Source organism: Vulpes lagopus, chromosome 18 (assembly GCF_018345385.1).
Source record: "Vulpes lagopus strain Blue_001 chromosome 18, ASM1834538v1, whole genome shotgun sequence".
Lineage (NCBI taxonomy): Eukaryota > Metazoa > Chordata > Mammalia > Carnivora > Canidae > Vulpes > Vulpes lagopus.
Genome location: NC_054841.1, coordinates 12,537,856 through 12,560,190, shown reverse-complemented (window position 1 = coordinate 12,560,190; position 22,335 = coordinate 12,537,856). Strand labels below are relative to the sequence as shown.

At 47.6% G+C, this 22,335-nt stretch overlaps 1 long non-coding RNA gene across 1 annotated transcript; it reads left to right on the top strand.

Moving 5' to 3' along the window:
• Window positions 1–1,357: 1,357 nt before the first annotated feature.
• On the top strand, window positions 1,358–17,291 carry LOC121478288. The gene is made up of 4 exons (XR_005984447.1): window positions 1,358–1,501; window positions 3,183–3,218; window positions 4,342–4,451; window positions 16,695–17,291. It is a non-coding gene; the product is annotated as an uncharacterized LOC121478288 (long non-coding RNA).
• The last annotated feature ends 5,044 nt before the right edge of the window (window positions 17,292–22,335 follow it).

Here is a 22,335-nt window from a genome sequence, read left to right as displayed (position 1 = left end):
CAGGTCATCACATTAGCAGTTCCTTGCTGAGACCTCCCTTCTTCCAGGGGCGGCAGGCACCAAACACAGGCCCCATAGTCAGGCTAGCACAGCTAATGATATGCTTCTGACAGGGAGGCAAGCGGCTTCCTGAGGCTTCCACGGACTTGAAACTGCTGATAGATTCCAGAGGGTAGAACCCACCAGGCTGGCCTGGATGCCGAGAGACACTTTCTGGACCAGCCAGGTTCCCCATCTCTCCGTTTGCCAGAGGGGATCTGGAGTCCAGAGAGGGGCTGACGTCTCTCATTATGCAGATGAGAAAAGATGATGCATCCATCAGCTCAGGGCTGGAGACCAGGGACCAGGCTTCCCGTCTCCACAGGACAGCTCTCTCTAGGCCCATCTCACCTCTTCCCTGCCAGTAGAGTGACCTTCGTCCCCAGTGTGGAGGGTCATACAGGGACCAGACTCTGTGTGCGACCACAGTATGCTTAGAAAAGGAGGGCCGTGGCTCTCCCCTCTGTCCACCCAATCCTGCCCACCGACCTACCCTCCTCCTGCAGGAGGTCCACCTGCTGCCAGGCCTCGCCCAGAGGCCCATGGTTGGTAGCTTCCAGACTACCTCATGGTTTCCCACCGCCCCATCTCCTTGGCCAGCACTCTCTCTGTGTGATCCAGCGCACACACTCCTGGTGTCTGCGGTTGACAGTTTTCCAGACTGTCCACCCTGTGTGTTCCACTTCCAGCCACAGTGACAGGTCCGACACCGACATCCGCTCAAGTTGGTCCAGTGGAAACACACTGGGGATGTCAGCTGGATGGAGAGCGGAAGAGAGGCCCTCCTTCCTCCGGGTTCCCTGAGAGTGATGCAAGTCTGGAGCATACAGGGAGTTCGAATGGGAAGCCAGCTCAGGTAAAAGGACTACCGGCTAAGATGTGTTGGGTTAAAAGTGACAAACAAATCCACAAAAAAAAGAATTTATATTAGTTTAATAGAGCTCAGCTCAATCCCTGTACTCTGAGAACTTTGTCAGAATCCTTGCCCCAACTCTCAGCTCGCCTTGCCTCTGCACCAGTTTCTCTATCAAGCCTGACATTTTCTAGAGCGTCAGGGGTGGCCTCCCCATCTCGGCCCCTCCAGCCAGACCCTGATGCCAAAGTCCTGGGACTGACTTCACCTGGACCAACCTGGGTCACCTGTGCAACTCTGAACCCATCCTGTAGTCAGGGGAAGGGGCTGCTCTGATTGGTCGGACCTTGATCATGTGATAACTGGGGCTGCCAAGGACCCTGCCCCCCTCTGCCCTCTGAGCCTTTGAACAGTACGTTGCCTAGCAACCGGGTGCCGGCTCTTTTCCTGCACCCAGGCCTGGGAAAGCCACACCAGGGTCCTGAATGTTGCATTACAGGGATCCTCAGTACTTGCATCTCAGCTGGCTGTGGCTCCTTGGAGCAGAGGACGGCAAGATGACCTTGGTTTAAATCCTGCCAGTGACACTTGCTCACTAAGAGACCTTAGGTAAATGACTCCGTGTCTGTCCCCCCTTGGGTAAAATGGAAATAATAATAGCACCTGTCTCAGAGGGTTGTGTGAGGATCGAATCAGGTAATTTGTCATGGGGACTTAGAAGAAAACCTCCCCCATAGTTGGAGCTCGGTAAAGAGTTATTATTAACTGGTGTGAGGAGGAGGTGCCCCTTACTACATCTAGTCAGGACCGCCTCCCCACTTTCCCCTTCATTTCCTCCCCTTCCCTCTCTCCTAGGGACCCTGTCCACCCTTCCATTTACCCTGTATACCCCTCAGTCCCCTCCTTCTCCCTCTTTCCTGTGGCCCCCCTCCACCCCTCCATCCCCCCCACCCTGTGATCCCCTCTATTCTCCTCCCCCTCCCCTGTGACCTCCTCTACCCCCCTCCATCTCTCCTCCCCGTCACTCTCTACCCCTCCCTCATCTCCCCTCATCACCCCTTGCTTCTCCACTTCCCTCCCCCACCCCCATCACCCCTTCCATCTTCCAGGTAACAAGAAGGAGCAGATTTCTACTGTGGTTTTCAGGCCCCTGTCACCTACTCACAAAAAGCTCCTTAATGCCTCCTTCGTGGCATCCAGAGTCCAGATCAGGCTCCCACACTGGTCTACAAGTTCCTCCAGAATCCAGCCCTGCCCATCTCACTTGGGCAACATTGGGCCTTTTTTATTTCCAAACATGCCACGCAGAGCTCATCCAACCTCAGGGCCCTTCCTCCTTGCTGCTCCCTCTGCCTGAAGAGTCTCCCTCAGATATCATCATAACTGGCTCCCTAGGTTCATATAGGCCCCTTCCCATAGCCACCCCCTCGGAAGAGCCTCTTCTGAGCATCCGACCTAAGGTGGACCACCTCCCTCATTCCCTTTCTGGGCTTGTCAGCCTGTCACTCGAGTCTCTGTGTCTCCTCTCATTATCGGAAATGTTCCTAGTCCCTGTTTGTGTTTTTATTGCCAGTAAGGGGACATTTGGGGCTTGGAGGGCAAAGTCCAGACAAGGCAACTCAAGAAGGAAAGAAGCTGAGGCTTAGGGCCCCTGTTACGGGATGATCGGAGGCTGCTTTCAGAGGGAGAGCTTTGCAGGGCCCCGATGAGCCAGCTGATGGGGTCCGCAGATCCCAGGAGCCGTCTCTGCTTGCTGGCAGCTTTGCTGGTTCATCATGGAGGCTGGATCTGCTCTCCTGCACCTTCATGGTAAACAGGACAAAGCTGGACCCTTCTCCTGGAAAGCAGGAGGCCGCCACCTGGTGAATAATTCACCTGCAGTCAGCAGCCCCAAATGCTGCGCTGGCAAAAAGCAAACAGCCTGCAGAACTGTTTCTTATTTTTAATCTACTCAAAACCAGGGCCTTAAAGCGCTTACTTTTCCATCCTACTAATTTGGGAGGCAATTAGCTGTTGGGTGTTCTTGCCCGCCAGCGCCCGCTCTGCGTGTCTGCTGCTTCAGTGTGTTCATTTCTGCCCAAATAGGCCAGTTGTGAAGAGCTCTGTTAATCTGCTCTTGAACTACAATTTTTAACAAGACTCTTAAATGATAGAGGCATTTGTGCATAAATAGCACATGGTAAGACTCCCCTTGGGACACTAACCTGATTTATTAAAAATTCTGTAACTACCAAGCTTTATATATCAACATCATTAACACAAAAATATATGATCTAATCTCCTCCCGCAGCCCGGCCCTGATGCAGACAGACAGCTCGGATGAGAGGTAAGAACCTGAAAGACACGCCATGAAAGGCAAAAGAAGCCAGTTTTAAATATTTTAAGTGAAGCCGGGCCAGCCAACCAAAATTTGTTTTCTCCGATGTTAGCCTGGGAACATGTGGAGGAAAACAGACCCGATTTCTTTCCATGACCAAACGTTCCCACCATGCCGGGCTCGGGGTGGGGTCACCCTGGCACCTTTCTCTGTCGTTTTGATGGGCAGAGGAGGGTCCCCTCCCACCCCCGTGATGGGATTTAAAATTCAGTGCCCAAACCGCCCCGCCTGCCAGATACTCGGCGTGTCCTGAGTGGCACCCATCACACAGCCCCCTCATGTTTGTCACTGGGGCCACCTCCCTGCACCACCTGTGCTACTATTTAATGGGTTTATCTAAATGGACTCACTCATTCAAATTTTAGCCTCAAACCAAGCAATATTGTCTATGAAATCATAGATTTGAGGTGCTAGTTATAAATGCTCTTCTTTAAAACTTTAAAAAACAAATAATGAAATAAATTATGCTTGCCAGCATGGAGCACCTGGGTGGCTCAGTCGGTTGAGCCTCTGACCCTTGTTTTCCGCTCAGGTCATGATCTCAGGGTGGAGGATAGATCAATCACCACCACCCCCATCCCCTCTGGTCCCCCCACCCCACACTCATCCAGGAGTCTGCTTGCAATTCTCTCTCCTTCTCTCCCTGCCCCTGCACCCCCATCCCTGTGCTCTCTCATAAATAAATAAATAAATAAATAAATAAATAAATAAATAAATCCTTTAAAAAAAATAATGCTTGCCAGCATACCATGCTCTCCTGGTGTGACTGGGCAGTGCACCTGGCGTATGCTGAGTTGACTCCATATACCACGGTTCAGAGCAGACCATGTGGACTAGGACCTGGAGGGTGTCTGTTACTTTGAAAATTCAAAGACGAAGGCTCAGTTTTCCAAGCACAGACACTCAAGTCCAGGAGAGGAGTGTCAGGTGGGAGCAGATGACACACAGCGCCCTCCTCGGGCCACATTCCTCCAGCGCCTCCCCTCTGAGAAGACACAAGAGCCAGACCTCAGAAGGATAACTAAGGAGGTGATGTCTTGATGGGTTTGCTTTGTTCTGTTTCTGATGATAGGTTAATCATCTCTGTGTCCCGGTGCCTTTATCAGAGGGAGGGAGAGACACATGCTCGAGACTGAACCGCCAGGCCCACCCTCAGCTTTGGACTTACTGCTCTGCTACCAGGTAATTTCCTCTCCAGCAAATTCCTTACTTTTTCTCATCTGCAGATATATATGGCATGTCTTTATAGTTACAGGATTTCTTCTAACTGTAAAATTCTGGGACAATTCCAGCATATTCTAAGCCACCAAACCCAGGATGGTGAGGAGGTTAGAGCACCGGCTCTCAGGGTGGAGGTCCTGGCCTTGGGTCCTGACCTTGCTACTCTCTGTGTGACCTTGGGCAAAGGATCCAAAGGCTCAGTTTCCCCATCTGCGATACAGGAAGAATCACATGGTCACCGCTTTGGAAGTTGTTCTATTGATTCAGAAAATATATGTAAAGCCTACATGTCAACAATGCCAGGCGTATGTTAAGCACTTAATCCATGGTCTTGTTTTAGCATTTTTAATGTTGCAGCTCGCAAGTAGAGCATAATCCAGCAATCACAGGCTAAATGTTTTCTACAAACCAGTTTGTTTGGGGTTCATCCTTCCCCCAAGGTATTAGAATACACACACACACACACACACACACACATTTAAATTAACTATCAACTGTTTTTTAATTGAAGGATTGTGCATCAGAGCAAACCTCCAGCTGTGCTGAAAAGGTTGGAAGACCTGTCTCTTCTGTCCCTCTTTCTGCATGGGGACAGGGGGAGTACACAGCGAGGGCTGCCCTGGATGGGACGTTGTCACTAGCGCCCCTCAGGCCCCTCTCTGCCAGTTCTCTAGTCCACGTGACCCCAGCTTGGCCCCTAAAGACGCTGAGTTCACAACTTCAGCCCCAGCTCAACGATCCTGTGAATAGAGCACTCTGCTGTGGCCCAAGGGACATTCCAGATGGGTGTTTGTGGGGGGAAGAGAAGCTGCAGGTCTGGGGTGGTTTCAGAACTGGGGCAGGGCCATCAGCTCAGCCCAGGGATGGGAAAGCACCTGCGTCCTGCACCGCCCTCCAAACACCAGCGTGGGCCCGCCAGGCTGGAATTCCTATGGCAGCCCTTGTCTGGCCTTCATCTGATCCTGGAATGTCCCTGGAATGTCCACAGTGTCACCAGATCAGATTGTGAGCCACCTGCCCCATCAATCCGACTGCCGGGTCCCCAGCAGGGGAGGTGAGAGGAAGATCTGGGGAGGGGCCGCAGAAGTGGAGGCCACATCTGGGCAGAAGGACTCCATTGTTTCCCGAACAATGACATTTGATTCCTCTCCTGGTGCTGGAATGTGCTCACTGCAGTCAGCTGGCAATGACTAGTCACCCTGGGTGCCCAGGACCTGCTGCTCAGACCACTTTTCCTCCCGATGGAGCAGAGGGGGAGCCACTCCTGGCTCTGGGATGTTACAAAATAAAATCAAATGCTATTGCTGGTTTTAGCTACAAGAAGCCAAGGCTCAAAATTGGTTCCTAAACCCGGTATCAATTAAGCAGATGTCGAAGAGGCAGTGTTGGAATTTCATTAATGAACCTTGAATGGAAAAATCAGAAAAATTATGCAGTAATGTTTTCCCTCTGCCTTCTGCTGGTTCTGGCTGCAGAAGCTTCAGAGAGAACACTGGGATGCGATCGTTCTGAGTGGAGGGTAGATGGCAGAGGGCCTGGGAAAGGGCAGGTCGCAGGCATCACAACGGCCCTGGGCAACTGTTGGGCATTTCTGTTTTCTCTCTGAGAAGCTCTGCCCACAAGTTGTCTTTTCCTGACTGTGTCACTTGTGACTTAATAAGGCTCTGTCTTCAGCAGCAGGATTTTTATCTAATGAGGTGTAGCCTACAAGGCGTGTTTCCAAGTTCGGGGTGTCACCCCACAAGAGCCAGTGGACCAGAAACTGCTGCTGGACCGTGTCTGCAGAGCAGCTTAATGTCCACCCTCCCTCCTGCCCCCCCATCTGTTCCTCCTCCCCTGGTCTCCCCATCTCTAACAGGCACCACCATCTGCCCAGCTGCTCAGCCAAAACCTAGGCTTCTCCCCGACTCCCCTGCCACCACTCGTAATCCATCAACGAGCCCTGCAAACCTTCAAACCAGACCTAATCCACCCACGCCCAGACTCCGCGGCACCCCTGTCCTGCCCTTGCCACCACCATCTCCCCCGTGGACCAGGAGTCTCCCTCATTCTTATCTGGCCCTCAGGTCCCTTTACAACCGCAGCCAGAGTGAGCCTTTGAAAACACCAAGCAGATGTTAACTCATCTTGGAAGGAGTCAGTAGCTTTCTGTTCTTAGAATCAAATCCAAATGCTCTTTCATGGCCTCCTGGGCCCTGCTTGACCTGTCTCCATGCCAGTCCACCCTGGTCTCTCACCTGTCCTCCCCTGCCCCGCAGCATGAATGAGGGAGCAGCGATTGGCCTGGCCTGGGTCACAAACTTAGTATGTGGTCCTTCAGTGTGACATTTAAGAAAATCCTCAAAGGCAAAAAATATATATATATTTTTGCCTTTACATTAGTTTTGGGGGCATCCTTAAGATCAGCAATCTAAGGGGATCTCTGAGAGGCACCTTATTTCTGCCTGGTGTGGACACTCAGGAAAGTAAGTCATGGAGAAGCAATGCCCGAAATCCTAGGGTTTGGGGACTATCTACTTAGCTCCAGACAAAAGAGCCACTACTTTGCTGACCCATGGACACGTGGCCCCAGCATTAGAAGCCCATGACTCACCCTGGAGAAATGTTTTCCCTTTCCTAGTCTCCATCCTGCTAAGCCATCAAGTAGAAAGTCTCCAGGAGGTACGACTTTATCTTAAACACCTCTCTTCTCACTCTCATTGAATTAAGATGTATCAGCCATCATAGGAGGCAATAACTTGCTAAAGATTAATATGTTTTCACTGTACTTGGTTTTACAACAAACTTCTACTTATTTTTGTGAATATTGGTTTCCTGCTCACAGGACATAAATTTTATTTTAAAACAAAATTAAGCCTAAAAATAAAAAGTCCAATTCAGACAAGTCTCAATAGCAGAGCTGGCACTGGGTTATTGCAAAAGTGGTGCAACTGCAGGCGGCTGGCTGTTCGTGGAGAACTCTGAGCTACATCGGATGCTCTGCAAGGCAAGGGCCATGAATTATTATCTGAGAGTCCTCAGGCCTGGCCAACTACTAGCCCTGGGGATTTGTCCAGATTGAATAAAGTCAGTACCACCTCTCCACAGATATCTCTGGAAAAGGTCACTATTGCCACAGCCGCTCTTCCAAAGGACACGATGCAAACAAGGGCTGGACCTTCCTGTGTCTCTCTCTCTGCAGAGAAAGGAAGACTCTACCTATTGAAGGCACCACCCCTATGCCTCCCTCATCATTAGGAAGCAAGATGATTCCCTTTCCTTGCTGTGTCCCATGCCAGCTATCCCAACCAGCCCCAAGGAAAGGGGCACAGCTGTTCACCCACCCTGGGACTGGAAGGAAGCCTGGGATGATCTCAGTCAAGAAGCCTCTGGCCCTGAGAACCATCAAAACTGCCACACAGCTGAACAGAAAACAGCAGATGGCACATTTTCCCCCGACCCCCACCTCTGCATGCAGGCTGTACCCAGCTGTGAGAAAATGTGTTGTTGAACTTTGGGGGGAAGAGCATCATTGACCTGGGTCTGTTTCCAGGCTCAGACGTCCCATCCTCTTGCCCATTCCCCCTGTCTCAGAAGGAGCTTGGCCACCTTCAGAGCCTGGTTCAGCAGCTAGAAAGGAAGTCCTGGCCCTTTGTAATAGGAAAGGCTTTGAGGCACTGATCTAAGAGGGTGGGCTGTAGGGTGGGGGCTGACAGATGCCACAGATGGGAGGGACTTTCAGACACATCTTCTCCCTGAATTCATCTTCAGAAACCCTCGGAGTGCAGAGATCTGTGTGTGCAGACATTGCCAGCAACGCTATTTATAACAGTTGAAAAATAACCTTTCAAATTGGAACCACTCAATATCCTCTACCAGACTGGTTGAACAGTGCAGTGGTTAAGAACATGTGTTCAAATCTTGGCGCTGCTACTCCAATATATCCATAAAATATGCACATATAAATTAATATGTATATATACCTGCCATGTATAAATACACACACACACAGATACCTTTTCAACCTTCCATGATTTTCCTTGCTCTGCGACCCCATCACACCCAATGCTCCCTTTTTTACTCCAGTATATTCTGCTGGTTTCCATTGAGTCACGGACGTAAGATCATAATCCAAGCCTGATATTTAGCTTATTTGAAGCACTGATTGTACAGCAGACATTTGTTGATCCCAAGAGAAAAGTTCTGGCATTCAGTCACCAACCTAAGTGATTCAGGTAAAAATTCTAAGAGATGTCCCTGCTCCTTTTCTGGGCCTCAACCTCCCAAGCCCACACTGGGTCCTGCAGTTTCTCAACGCCACCTGGGCTCTGGCCAGCCCCCATCACCTCTCACCTGATTATCACACTGCCATCCTCCACCATCTTCCTGCTTCCCTCCTCACCCTCCACCATTCTTTCTCCACCTGAACACAAAGGGATCTTGCTGGGATCTGAGGCAAGCTGTATCCCTCCTCTGTTTAAAACCCCCTAATTCGTGTCTCTCTCTTGGAATAAAGCCTGGAACCTCAGCACAGCCCATGGGCCCCCACTTCGTGGCATTGCCACCCTCTCTAAGCACAAGTCCACTTAGCAAAGTTCTGTCTGGACACAAAAGTCCACCACAGTATCCATGGTCCGGCAGGTGGCTCCAGGTGGCCCAATCTAAACACAACCGTGTTCTTATGTATCAAATTGTCAGTGCAAGTCTGGGGCTCTGATTGCTTCCTGACTGCATATTCTTTTTGAAAACTGCCCTAAAAAATCTATATGCATGATCATTAATACATATTGTCACATGAGGAGTACCTTGGTTTCACACTAATCATCTATTCTTGGCAGCTAAAAGACTGATTCATGCTTTTAATAATGAATTCAAAAAGGCTACAGATTTGCAGGTGTATCATCACCACAATTTAAGAGTTGATTGCAAAATCTCACCTAGAAAATCTTAAAAATTTCTGCTAGCAACAATATTCCAAACTCTGTTGTTCTTGACAATGGACAGGCTAAAGGCCCAACCCTCAGCTTATCCATGGCCACCACTTCTTGCCACGCCCAGAGAGCCTCCAGGACCTATCTCCTACCTTTCCCTCCAGTCTCATGATCTACCTGCCTTCCCCAGCCTCAGTCAGTTCCAGCCATACCTGCCCTCCTAGTTCTCCCTCAGGATCTTTGCACATGCAAAGAGAGTCCCTCTGAAACCTGCCTTTCAGGTGGTCATGTGACAAAAAACATAGAACTTCTTTTTAGGTTTTTAAGGGTTTTTTTTGTTTTTTGTTTTGTTTTTTGTTTTTTTAAGTAGGCTTCATGCTGGGTGTGGAGCCCAGCGTGGGGCTCGAACTCATGACCCCGAGATCAAGACCTGAGCTGAGATCTAAAGTCAGATGCTTAATCAAGCCTGAGCCACCCTTTAGCAGAGAGAAAGCAGTTGTGGAAAGTTGGCAAAGTAGGAGCTAGGGGGCTGATCTCTTGTTTCTTTCAGGAAGCAGGAGTAGCATTTTGTTGTTTTATTTCTTTTTCGCCTTGCCTTTATATTCATGGGTCTAAAGGAAAAGAATCATGTGGATATTTACACAATGGCAGGCCCAACACCAGCACTCAGATAACGATTTGTATAATGTCTCCTGGCATGAACAATGAGTTTCTTTGAACAGTTGAAGCTCTAGCAGAGCAAAAATTTAACTTTGCTAAAGTCAAAAGAAAAATATTTGCAATTTGCTCGGTCAATAGACTGGCAGAAAAGCCTTTTGAGATCACTTCTGCAGGTAGAATTTCTCCCCTGGGCCCAGAAGGATGTGCTAGTGGCAGCCTAAGACCCAAGTCAGAAAACCAGCCTGTCTCTGAACCATCCAACCAATTCAACAGACAAATCAGCCCCAGAGAAAGAAAAGCTAAAAGCACAAACTGGGGGTGGGGTGGGGGGGTGGATATTTTTGCTCGTCCTTTTCTCTGTCTGCTCTGTGCATTAGGAGAGTCCCACCTCTACAGCCAGGTCATCTGGGCTTCCCTGCCCTGTGGCTTTCTGTGTTTGGTCCATAGTAGGAGGCAGAACAAATTATATAGGAGGAGAACGGGGTCAGCAGGTCCCCCTCCCTTGAGGGTTCATGATGTGACAGTGGCCATGATTCTCTCCCAGTGGCTTCAGCTCCTCACTGGCAGCCCTGCCTCAGAGGTATAGCTCTCCCTGGGCTCCCCCGCCCCAGGCCTGGAGCTGGTAAGGGCCCCTCTCAGTTTCTAGTCCCCATGATCCTAGAAAAGTCCCCACTCCCCACTATGCCTCACAGTCCTGATATATATACTGGGCACAATAAGGGCACCTTCCTTGTTGGGTTATTGTAATGATTAAATGAGTGAATGCATAGGAGGTGCCTAGAACAGTGTCTGGTATGTAATAAACCCTCAATAAGGGTTGGCTATTGCTCTTATTCTTTTACTACTGCCATTCCTGTGTTAAGAATGCACATAGAGCACTATGTGGTATCTTACTAGAGCCTAGGAAGTATACTCTTTACTCAAACTGTTAAAGTGATGACACTCATATATTGTGGTAAATTATGTGTATATCAAAAACAATCACTAAAAAAAAAACCTATACAAGGAGATATACTTAAAAACACCACAGATAGGGGCGCCTGGGTGACTGAGTAGTTGAGCATCTGCCTTTGTCTCAGGATGTGATCCTGGGGTCCTGGGGTTGAGCCCCACATCAGGTTGCCCTGCATGGAGCCTGCTTCTCCCTCTGCCTGTGTCTCTGCCTCTCTCTGTGTGTCTCTCATGGGTGAAGAAATAAAATCTTTAAAAAACAAACAAACAAAAATCAAACAAACAAAAAAACCCCTCCAACACCATAGATAAATCAAAATGGAATGTTAAAAATTGTTCAAATAACCTACAGAAAGCCAAGACAAAACAAAACCCCAGAAAGAACAAACAAAAATAAAATGACAGACTTAAACCCTAACATACCATTAATTACATTAAATGCAGATGGTCTAAATACACCAAGGGAAACACAGAATTTGGCAGACTGAATTTAAGAACATGTCCAATTACATGCTGTCTACAAGAAACTCATTTCAAATTAACTACACAGGCAGAAAGAAACCAGTATCAGAAGAAAACTCTCGAACTCGAGAAAGGAAAAACAAATACTGGATTGGGCAAAATTAGGTGTGAGTTTAAAAGACTGTTCTTCACTTCGTGAGCTTCTTAAACTGTATAGGATGGCGGAAGCAAATATAATTGCATCGTGTGATGGGATGCTTGAGGTGTGAAGGGTAACACTTCAGGGAATCAGTGGCATTTTTAAAAAGATTTATTTATTTGAAGGGGAGGTGTTCAGGGGGAGAAAATCTCAGGCAGACTCCCTGCTGAGCACAGAGCCGGACTCGGAGCTCGATCTCACGACCCTAAGATCACGAACTCAGTTGAAATCAGGAGTTGCACACTTAACCAACTGACCCACCCAGGCCCCCCTGGCCAATTGCCCTTGACAAGTGGGAAGGATAAAGGACCTTAAATATCAGGAAGACTTCCATACTTCCCTCTAAGTGTTAAAACATGGTAGCAGTCGTGTGGATCAGTTACATATATGCATACCGAACACTAATTACCACTGAGAAAAAGATATAAAACACTGTGCTCTAAAATGTTATAAGTAATCACAACAGAATTACAAAAAGGACTCGGAAACCACAGGAGGGGAAGAGAAACAGAGGGAGTAAATTGAGAATAATAATAAAATTGCAGTCTTTAGCCCTAACTGATCAATAATTATTTTAAAATGCCAATGGTCTAAATAGACTAATTAAAAGAGAGAGACTGGCAGGTTGGATTGAAAAAAACAACCCAATTATATGTTGTCTGTAAGAAACTCACTTCACTCACTCACTCACTCACTTCAAACATAATGACATAGGTGAGCCGCAGGTAAAAGAATGGATGAGGGCAGCCCGGGTGGTTCAGCAGGTTTAGCGTCGCCTTCGGTCCAGGGCCTGATTCTAGAGACCCGGGATCGAGTCCCACTTCGGGCTCCCTGCATAGAGCCTGCTTCTCCCTCTGCCTGTGTCTCTGCCTCTCTGTGCATGTGTGTCTCTCATGAATAAATAAATAAAATCTTAAAAAAATAATAAAAGAATGGATGAAATTGTGTCGTGCAAACATTAACTTAATAAAAGCAGGAGGGGATGTATTGATATCAGATTAAGTATACTTGATTGCAAAGAAAATGACTAGGGACAACGAGGGCCATTGTGTAATCATAAAAGGACCACTCTCCCAAGAAGATATAGCGAACCTAAACATGTGCGCACCAAACAATGGAGCCTCAAATCACAGGAGGCAGAAACTGATGGAGCTGAAAGGAGAAACAGATAAATCCACAATTATAGGTGGAGACTTCAGCGCCTAACTTATCAGGATTTGACACCTTCTATCAGTAATTGACACACCTGGAAGCCTGATCTTGCAGCCAGGAATCAGTTAAGGATATAGTTAAACTGAACATCACCATAAATCAACCGGATCTAACTGACATTTATAGACTACTTCATCATCAACAACAGAATACACATCCTTCCCCAGCTCATAATGGAACATTTGCCAAGAGAGACCATATCCTGGTTCATAAAGCAAACGCTAACAAGTGGAAAATAATTCAGATCACGAAGAGGATGTTCTTTCACCATAATGAAATCAAACTAAAAATCAGTAACAGAAAGACAGCAGGAAACTCTTCAAACACATGAATATTACACAGCACACCTCTATGTAACCCACGAGTCAAAGAGGAAATCTCAAAGGACATTTTTAAAATACATAGAATTGAATGAAAATGAAAATAAAACATATCAACAGATGTGAGATGCAGCTGAAGTCATGCCGGAGAGGAATTTAGAGTGCTAAAATGCTCACGCTGGGGGAAGAAAGGTGAGATATCAAATCAGTAATCTCAGCTTCTACCTATGAAACTAGATAAAGAAGAGCAAAGTAAATCCAAAGTGAACAGAAGGAGGGACCAAATGAAGATAAGAGCAGGAATCAGTGAAATTGAAAACAGACAGAATAGAAAAAAATCAATGAAACAAAGAACAGTTTCTTTGAAAAAGATCAATAAAATCGACAAGATTCTAGCAAGACTGACAAAGATAAAAAGAGAGAAAAAAAAATCAAATCACCATGCCCTGAATAAAACACTACAGATCATATAGCCAGTAAAAGCATAATAAAGGAGTGCTGTGAATGACTTTACACTCGTAGATTCCATATACTAGAAAAAACAGACCAATTCTTCAAAAACCAAAAACTACCAAACTCAATCAAGATGAAGTAGGCAACATGAACAGTCCTGAACTATGTAAGAAATTGCATTTGTCATTTGAAAGCTCTTGAAGAAGCTCCTGAAGAAGTCGCCAGACGCAGAATTTTCCACTGGAGAATTTTATCCAACACTTAAAACATTTAAAACATCCAACATTTAAAAAAAAATAACAGCAACTTTATACAATCTCTTCTAGAAAACAGATAAAGGAACACTTCCAAGCAGAGGCTTTGTTCTTTGCTTCTTGGGTTTTTCATTTTTCTATTACACACTTGTTAACTTTTAAAAAAATAAATTTAATTTTAAAAACCTAAAAAAAATTATCAGCCTCATGAAATGATACTGATACCAAAGCCCGACAAAAACAGTACAAAAATAGGAAACTGTAGACCTCTTTTGTGAATTTAGACACAAGAATTTTCCAATTTATTAGCAAACTGAATCCAATAACGTATAAGGGAATTCTATAATGTGACCCAGTGGGATTTAACTCCAGATATGCAAGACTGGTTCAATATTAAAAAATCCATCAATATAATCCACCATATCAACAGGCTAAGAAAGAAAAAGAAAATCATTTTAACGGATGCAGAAAAAAGTATCCATTCATGAAAAAATGCTCAGCAAACTAGGAACAGAGGGTAACTTTCTTTGTCTCACAGAGAACATCTACAAAAAAGCTACAGTTAACAACATACTTAATGGTGAAAGACTGAATGCTTTGTCTCTAAGACTAGGAAGAAGGCAAGAATGTCCATTTTCACCACTTTTATATACCTTAATACTGGAACTTCTAGACAGTGCCATAAAATAAAGAGAAGAAAGAAAGAAAGAAAACAGAAGAAATGAAAATGTCTGTATTTGAAAATGACACGATTGCTTACAGAGAAAATCCCAAAGAACCTACCCCCAGAAGCTCCTAGAACTAGTGAGTTCAGCAAGGTTGCAGGATGCAAGATCAAAACACAAAAGCCAATCGATCACATTTCCTTATACCTAACAATGAACAAATGGGAAGTGAAATCTAAATTGCAATGCCTCTTATAAATGCTCCAAATACAATGAAGTACTTAGATGCAAAAATTAACAAAACATGTACAAGATCTATATGCTGAAAACGACAAAATGCTAATGAAAGAAATTCAAGAGCTAAATAGAAAGACCTTGTTGGTGGATTGGAAAACTCAACAGAGCAAAATGTCAGTTCTCTCCCAACTGATCTTCATGTTAAAATTTTTTTTAAAGATTTATTTATTTTATTTATTTATGATAGAGAGAGAGACTGAGAGAGAGGCAGAGACACAGGAGGAGGGAGAAGCAGGCTCCATGCCGGAGCCCAACGTGGGACTCGATCCCGGGACTCCAGGACCGCGCCCCTGGGCCAAAGGCAGGCGCTAAACCGCTGAGTCACCCAGGGATCCCCTGATCTTCACGTTAAACACATCTTGAGTTAAAATCCCAAGGTCTCCGTAGGCACAGACAAGCCACTGGCATTCCATTCTACTGCTGATGCCGCCAGGGGAGGGAAGCTCCCACCTGGCTTCCTCCTGGTAGGGGCCGGAGTAGCTCTCTGCCATGGGGGAAGTGTCGGAAGACCGTGGGCCTTGTTCACCTTCTACTGCTGGATGCAGATTGGCGGGGATACCTGGTCTAAGTTACCCTCTGCTCTTGGGTGGAGGGTCACGAGATGCCAGGCTGGCTGGTGCTCCCAGGGTGAGCTGAAGGGCCTGCAGGCTGCAGGTGAGTATGGGGTTTGGAGTGGGTCAACCCCCACCCCACTGGGGGTGCTGCCGCTGACAGAATTAACCCACCCCTACCACTCGGTGGGTCTCCACCCGGCCTTCCATTTCCTATTCCATTGGTTGGATTGTTTTGTTTCTGTCTATGCCTTTTGGTGGCTTTGGGTCGCAGGCCTCTGCAGAGCCCCATGAAGGACACACGTGAAGTAAAGGAAGACTCTGGTAACTCACACGAGGTTCTGTTATTCCAGTCCTGAGGTTGCTAGACGGTTCCTCTTTCTGAGTCTTTTAGGATTGTAGGATTATAGCATTGTTTGCACAGGATTGTCGAATTTAGGATACAAATTATTTCCAGGGTATTTTGTTGGATTCAGAGGGGGAGAGCAGGAAAAAATGACTACACCATCTTGTCCCAGAACTGCAGGACAGTTTCTTTTAAAACTAAAAGTGGAGTTGCCACAGCCCCAACCATCACATCCTTGAGCATTTATCCAGATGGTATTCACATGAACAATTTGTACCTGAAATTTCACAGCAACTTGATTTATAACAGCCTCAAACTACCCAAAAGTCCTTCAGCGGGTAAGTGGTTTAGACGTAGGATATCCACACCACAGAACATGCCAACAATATGAAGGAGAAGCTATTGAGAAATACAACTTGGATGAACCTCAAGGGAATTTTACAGTGAAAAAAAAAAAAAAAGCCAGTCTCGAAAGGTTGTATTTACACAGCATTGTTGAAATAAAAGAATTTTAGAGATGGCAATCCGTTAGGGGTTGCCAGGGGTTAGGAGTGGGTGGGTGTAGCTACACTGGGTAGCACAAGGGTCCTTCTGGCAACCGAGCACTTCCATACCTTGAGTGTGATAGTGGTTGCACAAAGCCACACGCGTGATAAAATTGCATGGAACTACAGACACGCACGTACACACACAAATGAGTGTGTACATAACCGGTGAAGTCTGAATAAACCCTGTGGATTGTATCAATATCAATTTCCTGATTCAAGATGTTACCCTCAGGGGAGGCTCACAGAAGCCCCTTAAGCAATTCTCTGCCCGCTGCCCATGAATCTAAAGTAAAAAGTTGTTAAAAACAAACAAAATTATGAATTTCTAACTAATAATATTTCCTTGAAACTCCTCTCTCTCTCTCTCTCTCTCCAGGTCACTGTAAAGGCCTATTAGCACCAGCCTGAAACCATCTAACCATCTGAGGTTCTACAAGAGCTAGCAGAGGGTGGAAAAACATAACTTCTCAGCTGCCTTATTCACCGGTATTTAATGTGGTTGCTCAACTACCCCAACTAATGGAGAGGATCCTCTAGGGGCTTTGTTTATCAGTATCCCTGCCCCACCCTCTGGGAATCATTGTGGGGTGCTTGGCACTTCAAACAGATACAAAGGAACCACCGCAAAGTGGGGATTCCTGATGCCTTCAAACATAAGCCATTTTCATTTTGTCGAATGATGAAATGCTATGGAGGTACTTTTCCCAAATGCTCTACAACTGGCAACCAAACCAGCCACCAGGAATCCTCTGTGGTGGCTTCGCAGCTCCGCACCACCCAGATCGCTGGGTAAGCGTTCCATGTGCCTCACACCCGGGGCAGGTAGATGCACAAACACACGTTTATGTGCACACACAGGACACACAGAGACACTGTCCTCCAGACTAGGCATTTTACAGTTAACTCATGGATCTGCTATTATGTTTAAGGAAAAGTCCTAAATTCAAATAAAACATGTCCATGTGTGTATGTATATATGTATATGCCCGTGGGTGTATATACACACCCTTACCCACTCACTCCTCGGCATTGGCAGTTATGCCAACACTGTGTATTTTTGTACGTGAGCTTGGCCCCAGGAAGCCAGATCCTTCATGTGCAAATAAATGTGCAATGAGCCTGGTATCAGCCAAGCCTACCAGGGGTGCCCTTCGAGATGCTTAGTAGAACCCTAAGTCACACCCCCAGACAGGCTGCTTTGAGGAGTGTTCTCTCCTCCAGGATTAGGACAAGCAAAGCTGGGAGGACCTATCTGACAAGGTGAGTGGTCTCTGTCCTCCCCACCCCCTTTACACAGGTAGGAATGGTTTTCATTTAATTAAAGCCCTCCAGTGGTTCTGTGGTGGGTAGTGGAGATGCAGTAAGAAATCCCCTTCACTATTAACCACGAGATGAGAGTGACTCTTGCTGCTCCGGGGAGAGACGCTGGTGTCCTCCAGGGAAAGCCCATCCTACCTGAGCACCCGCTCAAGAGCAGCCTCCCCTTCGCTGCCCCAAAAGAAGGGAGGGTGGGGCAGATGGAGGGGGCCGGGATGGACACCCGGGCATGCACAGATGTGCAAATACCCAGATTCAAGCGTAAGCTGAATGTAATTACTTGCTTAATTAAATATTGACTTTTAACTCAAAAAGTCATTAAAACAAGCTGCAGAAAAGACTGTCCAGAGCATAGAGGGGGCAGGGAAAGAATCAGAACTTTCAGGAAGGGAAAGAGGTAGAAGGGGATTGTCAGCAGGAAAGTCTGCACTTGTCCTACTCTGCACAGGTGCCTACTGTGTGCGGGGCGGAGGGAGGGGTCTTCAGTCTCCAGGCGGGTTGGACAGAGGCCACTGTCCAAAACTAGGATATTCAGGGAGGGATCTCCTTACATTCTTCCACCCTAAGATCCCATTGCTTTTCCCAGCTGTCCTCCAAGTGGACCAAGAGTTTCTGGTATATAGGAACTGGACACTGTTCATATGAGTTTTCCCGAATCATAATGCAACATCTGGCAAGGGGAGGCACTACAGAAATGCTTACAGAAGGGACACATGAGCTCTTGTTCAAGCAATGACACGTGAGCATGGGTTTGCATGTAGGTGCCTTTGTGCACGTGTGTGTGTGCAAGCACATGGGCGTGTCCTCACTATAAGCAGGTGCTGTGGATCCGATTTCAGGTGAGGACTTCACTCACCAGCTCAGAGGCTCCCAGAGTCTAAGGTCTGCAAAGCACCCTCTGGCCACGTCTCACTCCCATAATTCACAGCAAACTCCCTGGTCCTCTGGGTCTGAGGCCTCAGCCTGACTTTTCCAGCTCCCTTCCAGGCAGGAGGGGGCTCAGTGTGTGCCTGGGAGACAAGGGGGGACTCAGGGGCTCAGATGTCCCCCAGCCTGGGAAGTCGCTCAGCCACTGCGCAGGGCCCGGGTGGGGCCCCAGTGTGATTTCCAGGACCCTCTGGCCTCCTGACAGTCCAGCTCCGGCCTGTCTCTAACCCCATGGCCCGGGACAGCCTCTCTCTTCCTGTCCCTTGCCACCCTGACGGTACCTCTCTCTGTGAGCGTCCTGGCTGGATAATCGGGCTTTTCAGGCTCCTCATGCCAGTCCTGACTCCCCACCCCCTCGCTGGTCTAACCTCGCGGGGACCTTTCTGTTGACACCCACACGCCTCATTTCATCCTTCCGGGAGTTCCTTGGTGGCCCTCTGCGCACAAGGCCTGGCCGGCTCTACCCCCCTCGCAAAGCCAGAATGCTGTGTTATTTCCGGAACTCCTATACAACAATTAAAAAAAGAAGAATCAATCCTGCTGTGTTTATCTCCATCAAGAGCTGAAATATAACCTGAACCATTTTTATCTGAGCACTTTCTGGCTGAGTTTGGGTTGAAGCTGAGGGGATTTATGAGATTGTAAAAGTCATGCTTTCAGTAAGTCGAACAAATCAGTGTGTGAAGGAGAAACCATTGAAAGTGGGGAAAATGACTGCGGCTTGGCCTGGGCTTGGAAGATCCGAAAAAGAAGGCACAGAGCCGGAGCAAGGGGACTTTAAGAGTCACAACGTTGGGCCAAAACTTGCTTTTCAAGAGCAAAAGACAGCACAGTCAACTCTCGGGGGTTAGGGGCCAAACACCTCACCTCTGGAGCAGGAAGAGCGATGCACGTGTTCTCGAATAGAAATTCCAGCATCATCCAGAACCCTGCACTCTCGCGGCTAGCTCCGCCTGAACTTTCTTAGACACAAGCCATCTTGTCTGTAGAATTGTAATTGCATTAGGGGGAAAAAAAGGTTTGTATGTCTTGAGAAGTTATGATACTGAAACATAGCACCATAAACCCCCATTAAGTCAGAAGAAAGATAATTGCGTTTCCTGCAGCCTCCCTGGGCTGGCTCGCTGACACGGAGATAGATTCACCCCGGCGAAGCGGGGCTCATCTCTGAGGCTCGGTACCCATTTCCCCTCTTAATTACACGTAACTGCGGAAGTCTAATTTATCCGGGCACCCGGTGCCCGACAGCGCATCCCCGCGGAGGGAGGGTGGCGCTGGGAAGCAGGAGATTGCAAACCGCGAGCTGTTTTATGTGTGACCTCCTGCGGCAGCGGTGGCGACACTAAATTCTCACTCTTAGGATCTCAGGGCCATGACCAGTTAGGACACTGCTCTGAGAACAGATAAAGGTGGCAATTTGTCTGTCTGCTTTATGGTCCATCAGTAATTCTCTTTTGGGTGAGCGATGGAGGCAGATTGAACACGCAGCTCTCAGCGTGTGATGGAACAGGTGCCCACAAGGAACATTTGTGCGCACGGGGTCGTGTGTCACCCTGTGCACGCCCTGGGCAGCCCCGCTGCAAATCTCTGTGGCCCTCGCTGGGGGACCGTGTTCTAAAGGTTTGAGAAGCGGGTCCACTTGACAATAAGTGCGATTCAATTTAGGTCTCTCTGTGACCACGGAGCTTGTTTGACGATCACCTTTCAGAAAACTCACTTGTGAGCTCATTAATGTGGCTGTTGATTTAATAAAAGAACAGAGCAGCCCCGAAGCTGGGGCTCTAACCAACCCGGCTCTGTGTCCCTGGCCGGTGACTCCTTTGCCAACCTCCCCGGGCCTCAGCGTCCTCATCTCAAGAACGGGAATGGTATCAAGGCTATTGCGCGGCTGTCATGCGCATTAAGTGAAGTTGACGTGAGTGCAGATGTACCGCAGAGGCCAGTTCTGATCCTCCGATGTCACTTCAGAGCAGGAAGACGGATCTCCCCCGTGGGGACACATTGAAAGGGAAGCCACGTGTAAGATCTTTCAGAGGATGCTTTGATTTGGGGTTCTCAGAACTCAAAGCTGCCTTGGAGATCTCTGATGAGACTCCTGCTCAAGGATTCATTCGTCTGACAGATATTACTGAGTTAAGCACCAGGTCATAAACAAACACAGGGACTGTAAATAGGATATGGCCTCTGCCTCGAGGCTAGTGCTGAAGCAGATATGACAAGTGAGCACAGCCAAGTTGGTGTCGGACTGCTGGCTGCTAACCTCTCCTTTGCTGATAGAAAGGGGATCCGTTTGGGAAGCAAAGTGTCCAACTCAAGGGGACAGATCAACCCTGCCAATCATGACAATCCCACGAGTGGGCATTTAACCACTTCTGGCCAATGAGCTGGGAGGGCCCCTCGGCTGGGGGCTTCTGGGAAATGTTTTTCTCCCAGAAAACTAGAGGGCCCCCTTCTAGTTTCTATTCAGAGCCACAGCTGGAAAGAACATAACCCCGAAGCTTGCAAAGGACAGAAGCCAGAATAGCAGCAAGTGCATGACTTTTCTAGGTCCCAACAGGGCAGTTAACAGTCCCAAAGCCTAAGGAGAGAGAGGCGCCTGCAGGGAGAGAGGACTGTCTTACCTGGGCTGGATGTCGCCAGAACTAGCAGGAAGCGTTCAGCTGGGGCAGTGGTTCTAACCAGGGGGCGATTTTGTCCCCCAGGGGGCATCTGGCCGTGTCTGAGAACATTATTGTCACAACGGGACTGGAAGAGCTACTGTCACGTAGGGGGTGGAGGCCAGGGAGGCTGCTAAACACCCCACGATGCCCTAGACAGCTCCCACGGCAGACGGTGAGCCAGCTCGGATTGCCACTAGTGTCAAGGTCGAGAAAAGTTGAAATGAACCACCGTTGCCTCTCGGCCAGGTAACAGTAATAGGGCCCTAACTGGTCCCCTGGGCTTCTGCCCTTACCTCCTACAGCCTTTTCTCCATACAGCAGCCAGAAGTGAATGATAACCCGACCATACCATTGCTCTACTTGAAACCCTCCAATGGTCCTCATCTCCAGGCTTCATGTGTCTACACAAACCCTGGAGTTGGCTCCCCCTCGCTCTCCAATCCAGCCTTACTGGTCTCACTGCAAGAATATTCCCACCCCAGGGCCTTTGCACTTGCTTCCTCTGCCCAGGATGTTCTTTTCCCTCCCAAGTCTTATCACCACATTTCATCCCTGTCTCTGTTCAAGTGTCTCATCTTCAGAGAGGAGATACAAAATCCCCAAATCCCAACCTCAGCACCAGTAAAACTCACTGGAATATTTTAAGCAGAGGTGTAAAAATATTTAAGTAATGGTTTTTAAAAAGACTGGCCTCTGTGAGGCAAAGATGCAAAAGCGGAAGCAGAAAGAGCAGTTAGGAGGCCATGGGCATAGACAGTGGCTTGGACTGGTAGGGCTGGAGGTCATACACAGAGGGAGAACCTGGACATCTTTAAATGATTTCTTTAAAAAACATAAACAGAATTTTCTAATGAAGTAAAAGATTTTTCTCAATTCCCCTCCCATAGACAATAGAAGATGTGGCCTTGGAGGACTTAGATCTGCCCTCCCAGACTCCTCATAGCTTCTGAATAAACCACCCCCGAATACAAGTAAAAGCTAAGCAAAATCCGTGTGCCTTAGCAGCCTCACCTTCCCGACCAGCCCCTCAGTTCACTGCACCGAGACATAAACACACACACAGTAATGGATAAAAACTCGATTTACCAATAATCAAAAGATAAGGTAAAAGCA